Source organism: Opisthocomus hoazin, chromosome 15 (genome assembly GCF_030867145.1).
Source record: "Opisthocomus hoazin isolate bOpiHoa1 chromosome 15, bOpiHoa1.hap1, whole genome shotgun sequence".
In the NCBI taxonomy this organism is placed as follows: Eukaryota; Metazoa; Chordata; class Aves; order Opisthocomiformes; family Opisthocomidae; genus Opisthocomus; species Opisthocomus hoazin.
The window spans coordinates 8,790,089-8,803,907 of record NC_134428.1 but is presented as its reverse complement, the minus strand read 5'-3'; the positions used below and the strand labels follow the sequence as shown (position 1 = coordinate 8,803,907).

At 43.5% G+C, this 13,819-nt stretch overlaps 1 long non-coding RNA gene across 1 annotated transcript; it reads left to right on the top strand.

Moving 5' to 3' along the window:
- Positions 1–318: 318 nt before the first annotated feature.
- Positions 319–13,578, top strand: LOC142363319 (uncharacterized). The gene is made up of 3 exons (XR_012765655.1): positions 319–1,948; positions 3,029–3,116; positions 12,361–13,578. It is a non-coding gene; the product is annotated as an uncharacterized LOC142363319 (long non-coding RNA).
- The last annotated feature ends 241 nt before the right edge of the window (positions 13,579–13,819 follow it).

The window sequence follows — 13,819 nt, the reverse complement described above, 5'->3', positions numbered from 1 at the left end:
GGCGCTGGCTGAGGCGGGAGCGGGCCGGGCGCCGGCCCCGCCGGAGGAGCGGCCGCGTCGTGCCCGGCAGCGGAGAGCGGGGGGCGGCGGCGGCTCGTGCCGCCTCAGCACACCCGTCCCACCGCCCACGGCGAGGGAAGGGGCGGGGGGGGGACGGTGCCTGCCCGGTGGCGGGGCGAGCGCTTCCCCAGGGAGGAGACCCGGGGCCAGGAGCCGTCTGTGGGGAGGGGAGCCCGTCCGGGGACCGCGTCCCGGCACCGCGGGCCCAGAGAGGGCGAAGGGGTCGCCGCCATTCCGAGCCTCCGCCGAAGCGTAGCTGACCGCGCCGCTCCGCGCCGCCTCCCGCCCTTCAGCCCCCCCCCTCGGCGGGAAGGGCTCCGGCGCCTCGGCCCGCCGGGAGCGGCAGCGCCCGTCGGACTCGGCCCGCCGGAGCCTGCTCCCTTCGCCGAGGAGCGGAACTCGGGGAGAGCTGAGGGAGCGTGTGCGTGCGGGGCCATCCCCGGGCAGCTCCGCTGAGCCCCCGGGGGAGCCGCTCCGGTCCCACGAACCTCCGCTCGCCATCGCCGCGAGCGCGCCTCGGGAAGGAGCTGTGTCCGTCTCCAGCTTCGTTTTCAGCAAGTACGTGAGAAAGCCTATGAAATAACGGCCACCGCCGGCTGGGTGATGCCACTCTCTCCTACTCGCAGGCTGCGGTTCGGGTGTTTGGCTGCCGTGCAGGCTTTGGCGCGGGCCCAGGCTCCCGGCTCGCTCGGAGGGTCGTGAGGCCTCGCCTGCTGCCCCGGGTTAGCTCGTACCACTGCGGAAAGCTGGCCAGGAAGCCTGGCTGCTCGGCCTGGCTCTACGTTTGTTTTCTTTTCTGCCTCACCTTCTGTTACACTTCCACACAAGCTGCTGTTAACATTTGGTTTGGATGTTATCTAAAAATCAGCCAGACCGTGACTCTTTGGATTCAGACCGTGTGTGGGAGTTTGTGGGCAGTGTTTCCCAATCCCAGAGACTACCTGTTCTGTAAGAACTGCAGTGAATTCCAGCAACACCATCCCTGCTCCTGAAGCCTTCACAAAAATGGCAACTACTATGTTGACCAAAACACTCTTGGTTACTACTCAAACAGTGGTAGCATGACCTTACCTCATTTCACCTTCACCCCTTCTGAAGTGCAGCATGAGTGGCCATGTACAGCTGTTAGGAATCCCATGTGTTGCTAAAAAGCAAAATAACAGGCTGTGAAAGTGTTGCTTCGGCAGTTGAAGTGCCACCAGCTCCAGCGAACACTACAAGCAATTCAACCAGAGGAACTGGCATTTGGTGGCATGGCAATCCCTTTCATGCTGGTACTGACTTCAGCTCTGTTATGACTATCAAACCTCAAAAGACCCCTGTGTTCATAAATCACTTTGGAATCCTACACAAGAATATCCAGTGCCATAGACAGTCCCCACGGCTCACGAATCTTTCGGTTTCTGTATGCTCAGATACTCCGGGTTTCTGGGTAGGAGGGACTGGCAAAGGCCTCGAGCGGCTGCTTCCTTCATACTTCACCTGTTTTGTGGTCATTGCCTTGTGGCTAGGCTGGAATAGGGACTCGAAGCGGCTCTTGGGGGAGATGCTCATAGCTCTGGGGCTGAAGGAGCAGAAGCGAGAAGCTTGGGAGTATCGGTGAAGGACGCAGCCCTGCTTGTTGTCAGTTCCCAGGGATTGCAGGAAAGAAAGCGGTACCTCAGGCTGAGCCAACCGCTACGAGCATAAGCAGCCTGACTTCCACTGGGCTGAAGTCACCTGAAACGTTCCCCTCACGCAGAGCTAAGTTTGCCAGTGGAATTGTGGTGTGAAACAGAATGCTGGAGATTTAAACAAAAGATGGTTTTGCTTACAGCTTAAGTGACTAGAAAGAAGAAAGCTGACTGTTCTACTTCATCATGCACTGCATTAAAGGCTCTGCTAGCTAGTAAGTGTATAATATTGTCCCTATAAGAAAACATTTACCACTAAAAATAGTCTCCCTTCTTCTTCCTCAGTTTCTCTCACTTGTGTTTTTAATTCTTGTATAGTTGTCATCCATATTTTATCTTGGCTAGAAGTTAAGAATAAACATTTTTAAAGCAGTATCAACACACTGCCAGATGACTTCAGGCTTTTCCTGGAAACAAAATATCCAGGTTCTGCTTTTCAGACTTATGTTGAACTGATGTGCTTTGAGGGACTTTTTTTTTCTGTTTAATTCAGTGCGAAGTATCTGAAAGTGGTATTGACCTTTCTCCTGCCTTCTCCTTTCCTCATTTGCATGAAGGATGACAGTGGCAAGGAAAAGATGGCATATCCACGTACCTCCTTCTACCTTGGTAGCTTATCTTGAGGCATAAGCTATTTGAAAGCAGTTACTGATAACAGAGGTCATAGTGGGCAAACACAAGACAACGGTTCTCTGCCAGTTTTTCCTGCTTGTCTTGCCGTATCCTAGACTATCTTTGAAACCAGGCAGAATTCATAAACAAACAGATGTATCTCTCCCACTGCCCACTACCAGCTGTTACACAGTGGACACAATTTGCCTGTATATCTGAGATAAGCATTTTTTCCAGTAGTCATAATTATCTTTTATACATGAGGAGCTTTCAGAGCGAGGTCTGAAAGTGCGGGCTGGGTAGTCATCATGACCAAGAGAGACTGTGTAATGGAAACACAGGCTCAGATGCTGGTCTTACTGGCATATGTATGTGCATTGAACGTTCAAAGTTCGATGTGAAACAGTTTACAGACAATTTGCAGATATGTGAAATGGGACAGTGGCATAAGTGTTGGTCTCATTATAATTTGTAGTATACGGAGTGGAATAATAAGTTTTGGGTTTTTTTAACATTTAGTGATTACATAGCTACAGTTTATGCCTTATCTTGTACCTGCCAAAATTAGTAAACAAGTGCAGTATTTATGTAGCTAGAAGGGATTGGGACATGCTTTCTGCTGTGCAGTTAGAGGTTGTAAGTAGAAACAGAGGCTAACAAGATCTTTGGATTTATCCGAACAGGACAAGGAGGGAACCTGCAAGAAAGGAACCTCATGACTGCCAATGACTCCGAGAAGCCTTCAGACTGAGGGAGCTGCTCATCAGTAGGGTAACTGAGTAATTACTTGTCCAAATCTTAAATGGCTCCTGATAAAAATATCTCTGCCTGGATAGGCTGTAATCCGACTTCTCTCAAAGTGGAAATGCTGTGCGAAAACTCCTGATAAGAGGAACACAAGGGAACATTCTCTGTAGGCATCCTTGTAATACCAATCGGTTAGTTTGTCGCAACAGAAGACAATGTACCAATGAAAGACTTTTAGCACAGTGACAAAGCTGACACGGTATTTTCCTTCAAGAATCTGTGTGAGACTTCTCCACATTATTGATTCGTAGCATACAACACTACTTCTCGTGCTTACTTTTCAAAAAGAAGTTACATTTCCTGCCAATATTCAGCCATGTAGCCAGAAGTAATACTGGTGAGCCAGTGCGGAACCGTAAGAGGTTTCATCAATGAAACTGAGCTCAAATGCGGGCTTGTATGGCTGTGCTGCATTTTTATCATTGAATAAACTGTTCTTAGTCTGCTAGGAGGAGAGATATGGATGTACGTATTCTGTAAGCAAGACTGAAAGTTGGAGGCTTGATTTTGCTCATTGCCACTGATCAGGAAATGAGGCTCACAAGCTGAAAGACCCAAAATTACGTATTTATGAAAAAAACCCCAGGGCTACTTGCAAGCACAACTAGATTTCAATCTAGGGATCTCAACAAGGGTATAGAAGCCTGAACTTAGCATTCAGATAGGAAGTTGGAGACTCTTAACTTCCATAAGGCCTTTCAGACATAAGGTATCACTAGTAAAATAAATGGGACTAGAAGTTTAAATTGCTTAGTCTTCCATTGTAATAAAACACCAACGTCATTTTACTTTAAAAATAGCTCGGTTTTTTCATTGGTTTATGGAATAGTTTACTTCATGATTTAAGGACAGCGTGAAGGGTCAAATAATATGCTTTCCACGATATGTGTGTACACTATTATGAATCTTTTTCATTTTCACCCATTAGGGTTTTTTTAAGTGTTTGCATATAGAGAGTGATAGAAAAGTCTAGGGTGGAAGATACCTCTGGAGATCACCTGGGCCAACCTTCTACTGAAAGCAGGGCCTTAGATTAGGTTATCCAAGAGCCTGTCTAGCTGAGTCTTGAGTGTTACCAGTAAGGTAGATTCCACCACTTCTTTGGGCAACCTCACAGTTGTTTATCACAGTGAAGATTTTTTTTTTTATATCCAGACAGAATTTCCCATGAAGCAACTTTGTGTCACTTCTTGTCCTGTCACCAAGCATCCTGGTGAGGGGAGTACCTCTGTCTTCCCTGTAACTGTCTTCTAGATATTGGAAGACCATGATTAGATCTCCTCTGAAACTTCTCTAGGCTGGACAAACCCAATTCTTTCAAGCTTTCTTCAGAAGTCAAGTTCTCCCACCCTCTAGTCATCTTAGTGGCCCTCTGCTTGATCCTCTCCAATTTTTCAATGTTTCTTTTGAACTGGGAGGACCAAAGCTCGACACAGGATTCCCTAGGTGGGCTAAAAAGTGCCAGGTAGAGTGGAATAACCGTATCCTTTAGGCTACTGGCAGCTCGTGCTAACAGAGGCCATCATGTGGTAAACCTCCTTTGCTGCAAGGGCACGCTGCTGGCTCGTGTTCAAAGTGCCCATCACAACCCCAGGGTCCTTTGCTGCAAAGCTGCTCCCTAGCCAGTTGGTGCCCAGCCTATGTTGTTTCTTGTGATTATTCAGTCCCCATTGCAGGATTTTGCAGTTTCTTGAACTTTGTTGAACTTTTTGCAGTTGCTGCAAGTCCATTTTTGCATACTGTCAAGGTCCTCCTGATTCGCAGCCTTGCCACCTCGCTTATCAACCGTGCCTCCCAGTTTGCTGTAGACTGTGAACTTCTGGAGAGTGCACTCCATGCTATCATCCAGCTCGTTAATAAAGACATTAAACAGCATTGGTCTCAGTATTGTCCCCTGAAAGATGCCACAGGTCACCAGCTGCCAGCTGGACATTGCAGCACAGGTCACGATCTTTTGAGCCTGGCAATTCAGACAATTTTCCAGCCACTGTATAGTCCACTTCTCCAGCCTATATCTCACTGTGGTTGTGATAATATCATTAATGATATCATTAAACCATTTGGACAAGGCATTTCGGAGCGATGGTGTTGAAGGAGTATTTCTCTTCCGGTAGTTGGGTCTTTCATTCTGGGTTAGTTTTATTTTGCCTCCTATTGACTTCATTTCTTATGTTGGAATATAGGATGGTTACCACTATTAGACCTGGTGACTTATGCATTAGGCCTGTAAACGGTAGCTCGTGGGTTTGTGTAAGGGGTTTGTATAAGCAGTTTGTGTAAGATGACCTAACAAACTCAGTCTCTTGTCAGGTTGATTTTGTATTACTAAGTTTTTAGTAAGACACATCTAGTTTTGCATCCAAAATAGAAGAATGAAAGTTTGAATATAATGGCTTTATTTAGCAAGCTTAGAACTGTTTTTTCAGTACCAGCAGACGGCTTATATATTCCTCAAATATGAGATGAGTTAAAGTCCAATAAGGCAGTGTTACTCTCACTCACCTATTCTTCTCTGAAGTCAAACATTAGACCTGTTTGAAACATCTGATATTTTCCTATGGATATTTTTACTGGTGATTGTTGTGTATAGACGAGCACGAGAATAACCCTTCCATTGTGATTTGACCATTATATTTTTTGAAAGTACAAATCTAAGAAGTAGATTGCATATTGTTAGATTTCTCTTAGTTTCTGTCTTCCAGCAGGATGGATGCTGAATTACCCCAGTTGTTGCTTCCTCTGGCTGCAAAAAACCCCACTGTTTGAGAGTGAACATACTGCTTTTTGAGCTATGTTTTTTCCATAATAGTTTTAATCATGAAGAGGCAGAGGTTGCCAAATACTTAGGGAGGAGTGGAATGGACATCAAAGCATTCTTAAAAGAGCACTGATGGAGGAAACCTCATGTGTTTCTTCCATCAGTTCCTACCAGGTACAGCGGCATGGGGAAAATTAGCATGCAGCTTTGGGTAATTTAAAGGTCAACTTACAAATGCACCTGTTTACAAAAAAAAAAGTAATTTGTAACACTTTGTCTAGCAGTTCCTAGGAACAGTAAAATGTTGCCCACAATGCCTAGAGCTGTCGTCCACAGAGCTTCCCATGCTGCAGCTTTTATCCTTCCGTTGTTTGTCACTTTTTCTGAACATAAGGTCTGACAAGCAGAAAAGCTCTGCAGAAATGCTAAAGTGAGACTCATATTTTGTTTATTTACAGTTAGAAATTCTTGCAGGAAATTCTGTAAAATAGGGCCTGGAGAGTTGAAAGGTAACGTGAAACATGACAGTAAATGCTCAACATTGGCGATTTTGGAAAATCTGGACCTGAGATTCTTAAACTGCTCGCTTGGGAAGCATCCATGCCTGATCATGTGATGCACATAGTGTTAGGGACAGAGAGACAGGAATACCATTCAGTTTACCATAAATATGCATTACGTCTTTCAGAGCAAAATCACACTCTGCTAATGATCAAAATCCAGATGAATATGATTTCTTCCCCGCTGTGGACCTTAGGAAGCATGCTGTGGAACGATTCCACTGTTGGACAGCTCTGTGAGGGGAGGAATGGGGAAAACAAAGAGAAAGTAAAGAGCGAAATGGACTTTTCCTCTCTCGCGGTTCTTTAAAAGTCCATACAAAGGGAGCTGCCATCCTCAGTGTGGGACATCATGTGATTAGTCACCTTAAAAACCACTAAGGCACATCAGGGTTCTCACAGCTTTGTCTCCCTTCTCCTTCCCCTCTGCAGGTGTCAAAGGGTTCTTTGCTTTCATCCCCAAGAGCCATGGTACGCTCATAAAAATTGTCTCAGACCTCTATAAACCTTAGTGTGTCCTTGGTAAACGACCTTACTCACATACCCCTTCCCACATACCCCTTCCCACTCCAGCCTTGGGAACATTACCTCCTCCCCCAGAGGAACTGTGGTGAGATGAAGTAAGAGCAGCAGCTTCCCAACAATCCTTAACTCCTTGAGAACTGGAGTCCTTGTTTAAGGCTTGCTGAGCCTAGAACAAGGAGGTTGGAAGGAGTTCTGACAAACTTACGGATCTTGAGGGATCTGAAGATACTTCCTTGTTCTCATTACTCACTTCCACCTCAGTTAATGTTCTTCTCCACTGCCTCTTATCCCACTGTCACCCTCCAAACCAAAAGATGCACGAGTCCAGAAATATTCCTGAAAAGGAATGCTTTAGTTAGCTGCAGTCAGGCTTTGCTGGAACAAGTGAAAGACTTGGGCATAAACAGCACAACATGTCAGGGAGCTACATTCCATGGTTTATACAGCAAACGTATATAGGATATGTTAATTCAAATTTTTGTTTACCATGCGGATCTGCAGGATTTGCGAATCTGTAGGCATGACATTAAATGAAGAGGAAGAGCTTATGCTTCCTTGCTCCCCCACTCTTGTGTCTTCCCCACTCCCGTGTGTTCTCTTGAAAAATGCTCCTTTTGTGTTAATGTTGCAGTTACTTTAAGAAAACCAATAAAAATTTCTGGCAAAAACTAACCAGGACAAACTGTAGTGCTGCCCCTGGAAATGTTATTACCGGATCAGACAAAGCTGTTTGTCGGTCCAGTGATCTCATTGTGAGAACTTCTTAAAAGCAGTATTTCAGAAAATGGTTATGGGCGAAGGTAGCAAAAGCATGGAGTCCAGGGGCCTTGAAGTCAGGAGGGTATTTTCACAGTGTTGGCTAGTGGGTCACGTCTCTTTAGCCCATTTGCAGAGTTTTTCTGTTTAGTCAAAGTTGTAAGAACAATGTTAAATTAAAAATTAGCTCCGTAACTGGATCTAGCTATTAAAATTCTTTAACGTTAGGATTTGACAACCATAGCTTTGTTTGGAAAAGGACGGGAAATAAATTGGCAAGGACTAAAGGGAAGCCACAACAAAAAATAAATAGTGGAGCCTCTGAAGTACAGTAAAGTATGCCAAGGACTTAATACGTTACAAATAAACCTGTACATTGCTTACCATCCTGCCAAAACGATTGCAATAGCAACCCAACCCTCCAAACATACAGCTTTCCAAATCAAATGCAAAGAAAAATAACTTCTAACCAGTCACTCTGCTAGAGATATGAATACAGGAGACTAAACTGTGTTGTTAAAGAGGGGTAAGAAGGACTTGGCCACAGAAAACTTACCATTGTTTGAAATCCGCGGGAGTGTGTGGTTAAAATAGCAGGACTAAGATTTCAATTGTACAAACAAAACCCAAAACTCAGTCAAAGTGCCCTTACAAGAAGACACTGTTTTAAAAAGTAGCCACTTGTACTGCTTAGAAGAAGGGTATATTTTGTCACTTTGGTTACTGACCTTGTCATCCAAGAAAGTGCAAATCTTTAATCACTCACAAATCATTAAGCGTTAATTAGAAAATATGCCTGTTTGCTCCCCCAAGGGAACTGCTCACTCTCAGCACATTCCTAAGAACATCAAATATCTAGAATGTAAGGAATGAATAAATCACGTTTTCATCTGATTTGTAAAATAAAATAAGCTACTCAGCATTTTTGTTTCTTATTAGTGTCCAAACACATGAGGAGACTTACCCATTTGCAGCCAAAGGTGCATGACAAACAGCTCTACCACTGAGGACACTGTCTTTCTGTACGAATCTCTTCTGCAAAACACACATGTAAATAAACAGCTCTGGGCTCTGACCCATCTATGAGATGGTTCTGCTGCCCTCCCCGGGGAGCAAGCCACAGCATTCCTACAGCTTTCTCACTTAAAGAGCAAGCCTGCTGTGCAGATACACTTCTCTCCCTACAAATGTGTGCACACATACACATGTACACTTCCAAATTTGTACGCATAAAAATTCAAATCCAGGAACTGGGTCATCTGAAAAGAATTTTTGGATTAGCATATTTTCTGATGACTAGCACACACTACAAAGGCTCTTATTCTGTACACCATTTGGAAATTCATCATCTTTGTTTATTGTTACGGTATGTCTCCGTGCATGTAAGTGTTAGCTCCTTCTAAGGCTGTCTATTAGAAGAACACAGTAGTGTTATCCCTGCTGAATTCCTATGTAAGTTTAAGTATTTCAATGTTCACTTAACTAAATCTCACAGAAAAGGCAGTGCAGAAAAGGGAGAAAACTTACCCTCACCAGATTTTAACACTTGCTGAAATCAGTGGAATAGGCATTTAAGTCTTCGTGGGAGCATTGGGGTGCTGCAAGAGACACAGACGTGGCAATGAACCAGATTCTACCTTTAGATATGCATTTTTTAGTCTCATTGACTTAAGTGGATGTTGCCACAGGCAGGATTTGGACCTGCGTGCTCTGAAAGTGGAAATTGTTTTCATAGTGATTCCAAGTATTAATACTAAATGGGCAAAGCATAAACCCTATCATTAATAAGAGCTGAGTTTGTAGTGAATTACAGGCAATTTTAATAAAAACCATAAATTTGAAGCATTAACAATTCTTACAAATTTTACATTTTAACTCCTATGTAAACAGTGCATGAGGTTATCGGGAAACAGCAGTGTGTCATAACTCTTGCAACATTAGTAGGAGTCTCAAGGCATTTAGTGTTTTCTCACAGTCAGTCATAGCAATATGAGAAAACCTTTTACCCTCATATTAATTAAAAGGAAGAAAACATATTTGTCATCTAAAGGAAGCCCAAAATTCACTTTTTGAAACCTACCATTTTTCAAGCCAGGCATAAAATATATGGTGACCTGACTTGTGGTTCTTGAGTGTAGATACTTGCCAATACTAAGATATTATCACACGGGCCTTGAACCAAATTTTAAAAACATTAGGAATTCCACAAAGTAGATGCAGCTGTACTGTAATAGCTGGGACCTGTATATGTATTCTGATTTTAAGTAAACTTTGGGAAGGAAGTAAATGTTACAGCATTGCAACAGATTGTAAAAATTGGGTTGATATAAAGGGAATGAACAAAAGATACTGATTAGTTCAAACAAAAAAGACTGCTAATGACTGGAAGAAGATTTGAAGTTGAGAAGGAAAGTACTAATGAGAGAGTTGGGTCTGTCTGTACTGGGCTTGCAGACCTGGGTGTGTACAGCCCTCCTCCCCTTTCCCTTTGCCCCACTCCCTGTTTCCACAGGAAGGAGGTACACATGTGTAAGGGAGTAGCAAGTCGGAGTGTGCTCCACCAGGCTGGCCACTTGTCCAAGACTGACATCTGCCCTGCATTAAAGGTAACAAATTGGCTAGGCAATTTGAATAGCATAATTGGGAGTAAACTGGACAGTGGTAGGGTTTAAATCAAGGAGCAGGACTTTGCTGAAGGCAGGAGTAGCATTGTAGATTTTGCTAAACTATTAAAGCTGTATTTTTATTTTTTATTTATAAGGGAGGGCATCATTAGGATGTTCAGGAAGTGAGACAGGGCAGATTATGGGATCTGTGCAAACAAGTTTCAGATAACTGAAGGGGCAGCAGGTATGTGCCTACAAAAGGTGGGGAGAGCAACAGTTAAGGGCAGAATGTTGTGTTTTGCGTAGAAGCAGAGAGATTTGAGTGAGAATGGTTTGCATGACTTGGGCAGTAGCTGTGTTCAGGACTTGGCTTTTCAACCTGAGCTGCACATACTTGTGTTAAGAAAGAGGGAGATGTATTTGTCTAGCAAAAAGGAGAGCAAATTTAGCTAAGCTGAATTTCCCTGCCGATGGGAGATGAATTCTTTTCTGGAACCAAGTGCACTTCTGGGAAAATCGTTTCCTTCTCCATCCCGCTTCGTTCCAGGACTTGAACTCTTGTAACTGTTCCCTTGCCAGGCAAATGTCATCTACCCCACAGCTGGATCCACTTCTTTGCTTCTTGCGTTTAGCCTGCGATCAGTCTAGACTTGTCTAGCATTGCTTTGCATTCCTGGCGATTTGCAGGAAACAGATGTCTTGCTGGCTGCATGTGGGCTGCTCGGATTGACCGAGCTGCGGCTGGAGTGCCCAGGCTGGCCTGTTTTCGGAAAACCACAGCAGCTTCATCTCTCTTCCTCTTAAGAATTCCATCTAAAGTGTCTTGTGTTCTTTTCTCTGTGGTAAAAACGTCATGTAGGATGCTGTTTACAATCTTATATGTGGAAAAGCATATTCTCTTATAAAATCTAGCCTTGCACTTCTTCTGCTTTCACTTAAACTGGGTTGCTAATAGCTGCTGAGATTCAAGGAAGGGCACTAAGTATTGAGACAATCTGTATCTCATTTTTGTTCCTGTACAAAACTGTTGGTAGGTGTGTATTCATAAAGATTTTATGGCAGATAAATTCCAAAATATTTCAGAAGGAAAGGAAGAACAGGAGTTCAAGTGAGCTTTTGCCATTTATTTCCACATGAATTATGTGAATAAATTGGTCTGTTTAGCCTATAGAGTAACCAAAGTGGCCAAGTGCATCTCTTGAACCTGTCTTGAAGGTAAAATCTTGGTAAAAGGGCACTCGCAGCAATGATTAGAAACCTCAAAATCAGATTATGATGATGATGATGATGATTATTGTAATTTGAGATTGGAGCAGGTAACCAACCCCCCCCCTCTTGGGGAGCTCATGGAACACTGCAGAGGGTTTTGGAGATTGCTTCTCTGCTGTGGTAAATTATTCCGTTGTCTAGAACACAAGTTCAAGACTCCAGAGCCTTTGCTTGCTTGACTCTTTTCATAATTCTTAGCTGGTGATTTCACTTCTTACCTATGAAATGGAATTTATACTTCCCTGCCATCCAGACTTCTTATGAAGCTTAATCAGACCATGTATGAAGAATTCTATGAACCTTTCAAGACAGCGGTTATGATTATTTCCATAGGTCCGAAATGATTCTTAGTGTAGTACTTTTGCGTTACTTTCATGGTGATCCAAGTTCCACTTGCATCTGAAGAACGACAGAGTTAGAAAAATGTTGGGAGGAAGACTGAGAGAAGCTTGCCTAGCTGCCTATTTAAATCCCCGGAGCACAGAAATCCCACCATCTGTCTGTCAGCCTGTCTCAGTACTGCTCTGCCCCCCTGGTAAAAAAAGGTTTCCTAACATCCAATCTGCACCTTCCAAGCTGCAGTTTGTGGTCATTGCCCTTGCTATATTGTTTAGCACTACGTGGGAGACTTTGGCTCTTCGGTCGTCACAAATCCCTTGCAGATAGTTGCAGGCAGTTAGTAGAATTCCTGTTAGCTGCCTTTTCGCCAGCCTAAACAAATTCTCTCTTTGCAGGACATGTGGAAAATTTCCTACACAGTACAGAATGAAACCGTCAGGGAGAGAATGAGCCAGAGATCTGCCTGCGAGCGTGATGCCACCACAGCTGCGTCTGGTGAATAGCACTGCACACATGCAAGGGAGGGCTGCCCGACGCCTGCTGGGCACGATGCACTGGAGGGGATCGGGTGCTGAGCCTGCCAAGAAGTTTCTTAGCAATGGCTTTTTCTAATGATGTAAGGACATATCTGTGTCATTAGTTCCCTATTTAGTCAGGTTTTAGATGCCAATAAGTGGATTTTTATATACATGTCAGGAAGCTAAAAATTCTAAAAATGACAGCCATACATGAAGTATGAATAGTAGGTGTCTAACCCTTCCCTACTGTTTCTACTTGAATGTGCTCACATGTGCACAGGTTACCCTAGGAATAAAGATCTGTGAGCCTGCAGGGGCCATGTGCTGGAGACCTCTGTGAAGAGAAGAATATCCAATATAAAATCTACCAGTCGGGACATATGATAATTTACATTTTTGTATAACCTACAGTTTGTCTTAGGAATGGAGAAACTATGGCCCTCAGTAGCGCAAGATCAACAAGATTATCTTGCTCCCAGTTATGTATAAATTAATCATTTAAAGCTCTGTGTTTATGTATGCAACAATATGCATTTGGGAATTGTCCCCTGTGGCACAGGGCATATGTTAGCATGAACGCGCTAGAAGAAAGTTACAAATGAGCTGTTTGGCTTGGTCTTTTTTGGGCTGAAGCTGTCACTGCATCAGGGTGAGAGAATGTTTCAGTTAACAGGTTTTAATGGCTCTTATTTTGTCACTGTGCCAGTATGCTTAGCAATACATATAATTTAGTAAATTACAGTGTCCATCCTCATCTAAGAGGGTTTTGAGAGTAGAGCAAAATGATTTGTTTAAACACAGCACAAAGCAAGGGGGAGTTAAGAATGTAGGTGATAGAGTATACTGGAATTGACCTGATGTCAAGGGATATATAAAAAATATAAGTGAATATAAACAGTATAATAACATAAACTAATATAACCTCTATGTTATTTTTGCAGTGTGTTCTAGTGATAAATTTACAGAAGTACCTTTAATGATGCTTTGGCATGAAACTGTCTTTACTTCTTGGATCTCGCAACATTCAATGTGAAAAACTGCAATGGTATAAGTACAGCTCATAAGTACCACTGGTTCTGTTGGAAAACACTGACAAATCTTTTCCTCTATGCTCTAATAAACTTCTGTTTGCCAAGAGCATAGTCCTAAATTCTATTTGCTAGTTTTGCTTCCTGTACCTCCGTCATTTTTGACTGAGAACTATCCATTTGCCATTTTGTTTGAAGGCCAAACAGTGGAGCAGTCTGCAACACAGTATGTGTTTGCTTTGTTGAAATTCACAGGAAGGGTGTTGAACTTGTTTAGGATCACTCATATGCAACCTTTTGTTGGTAAT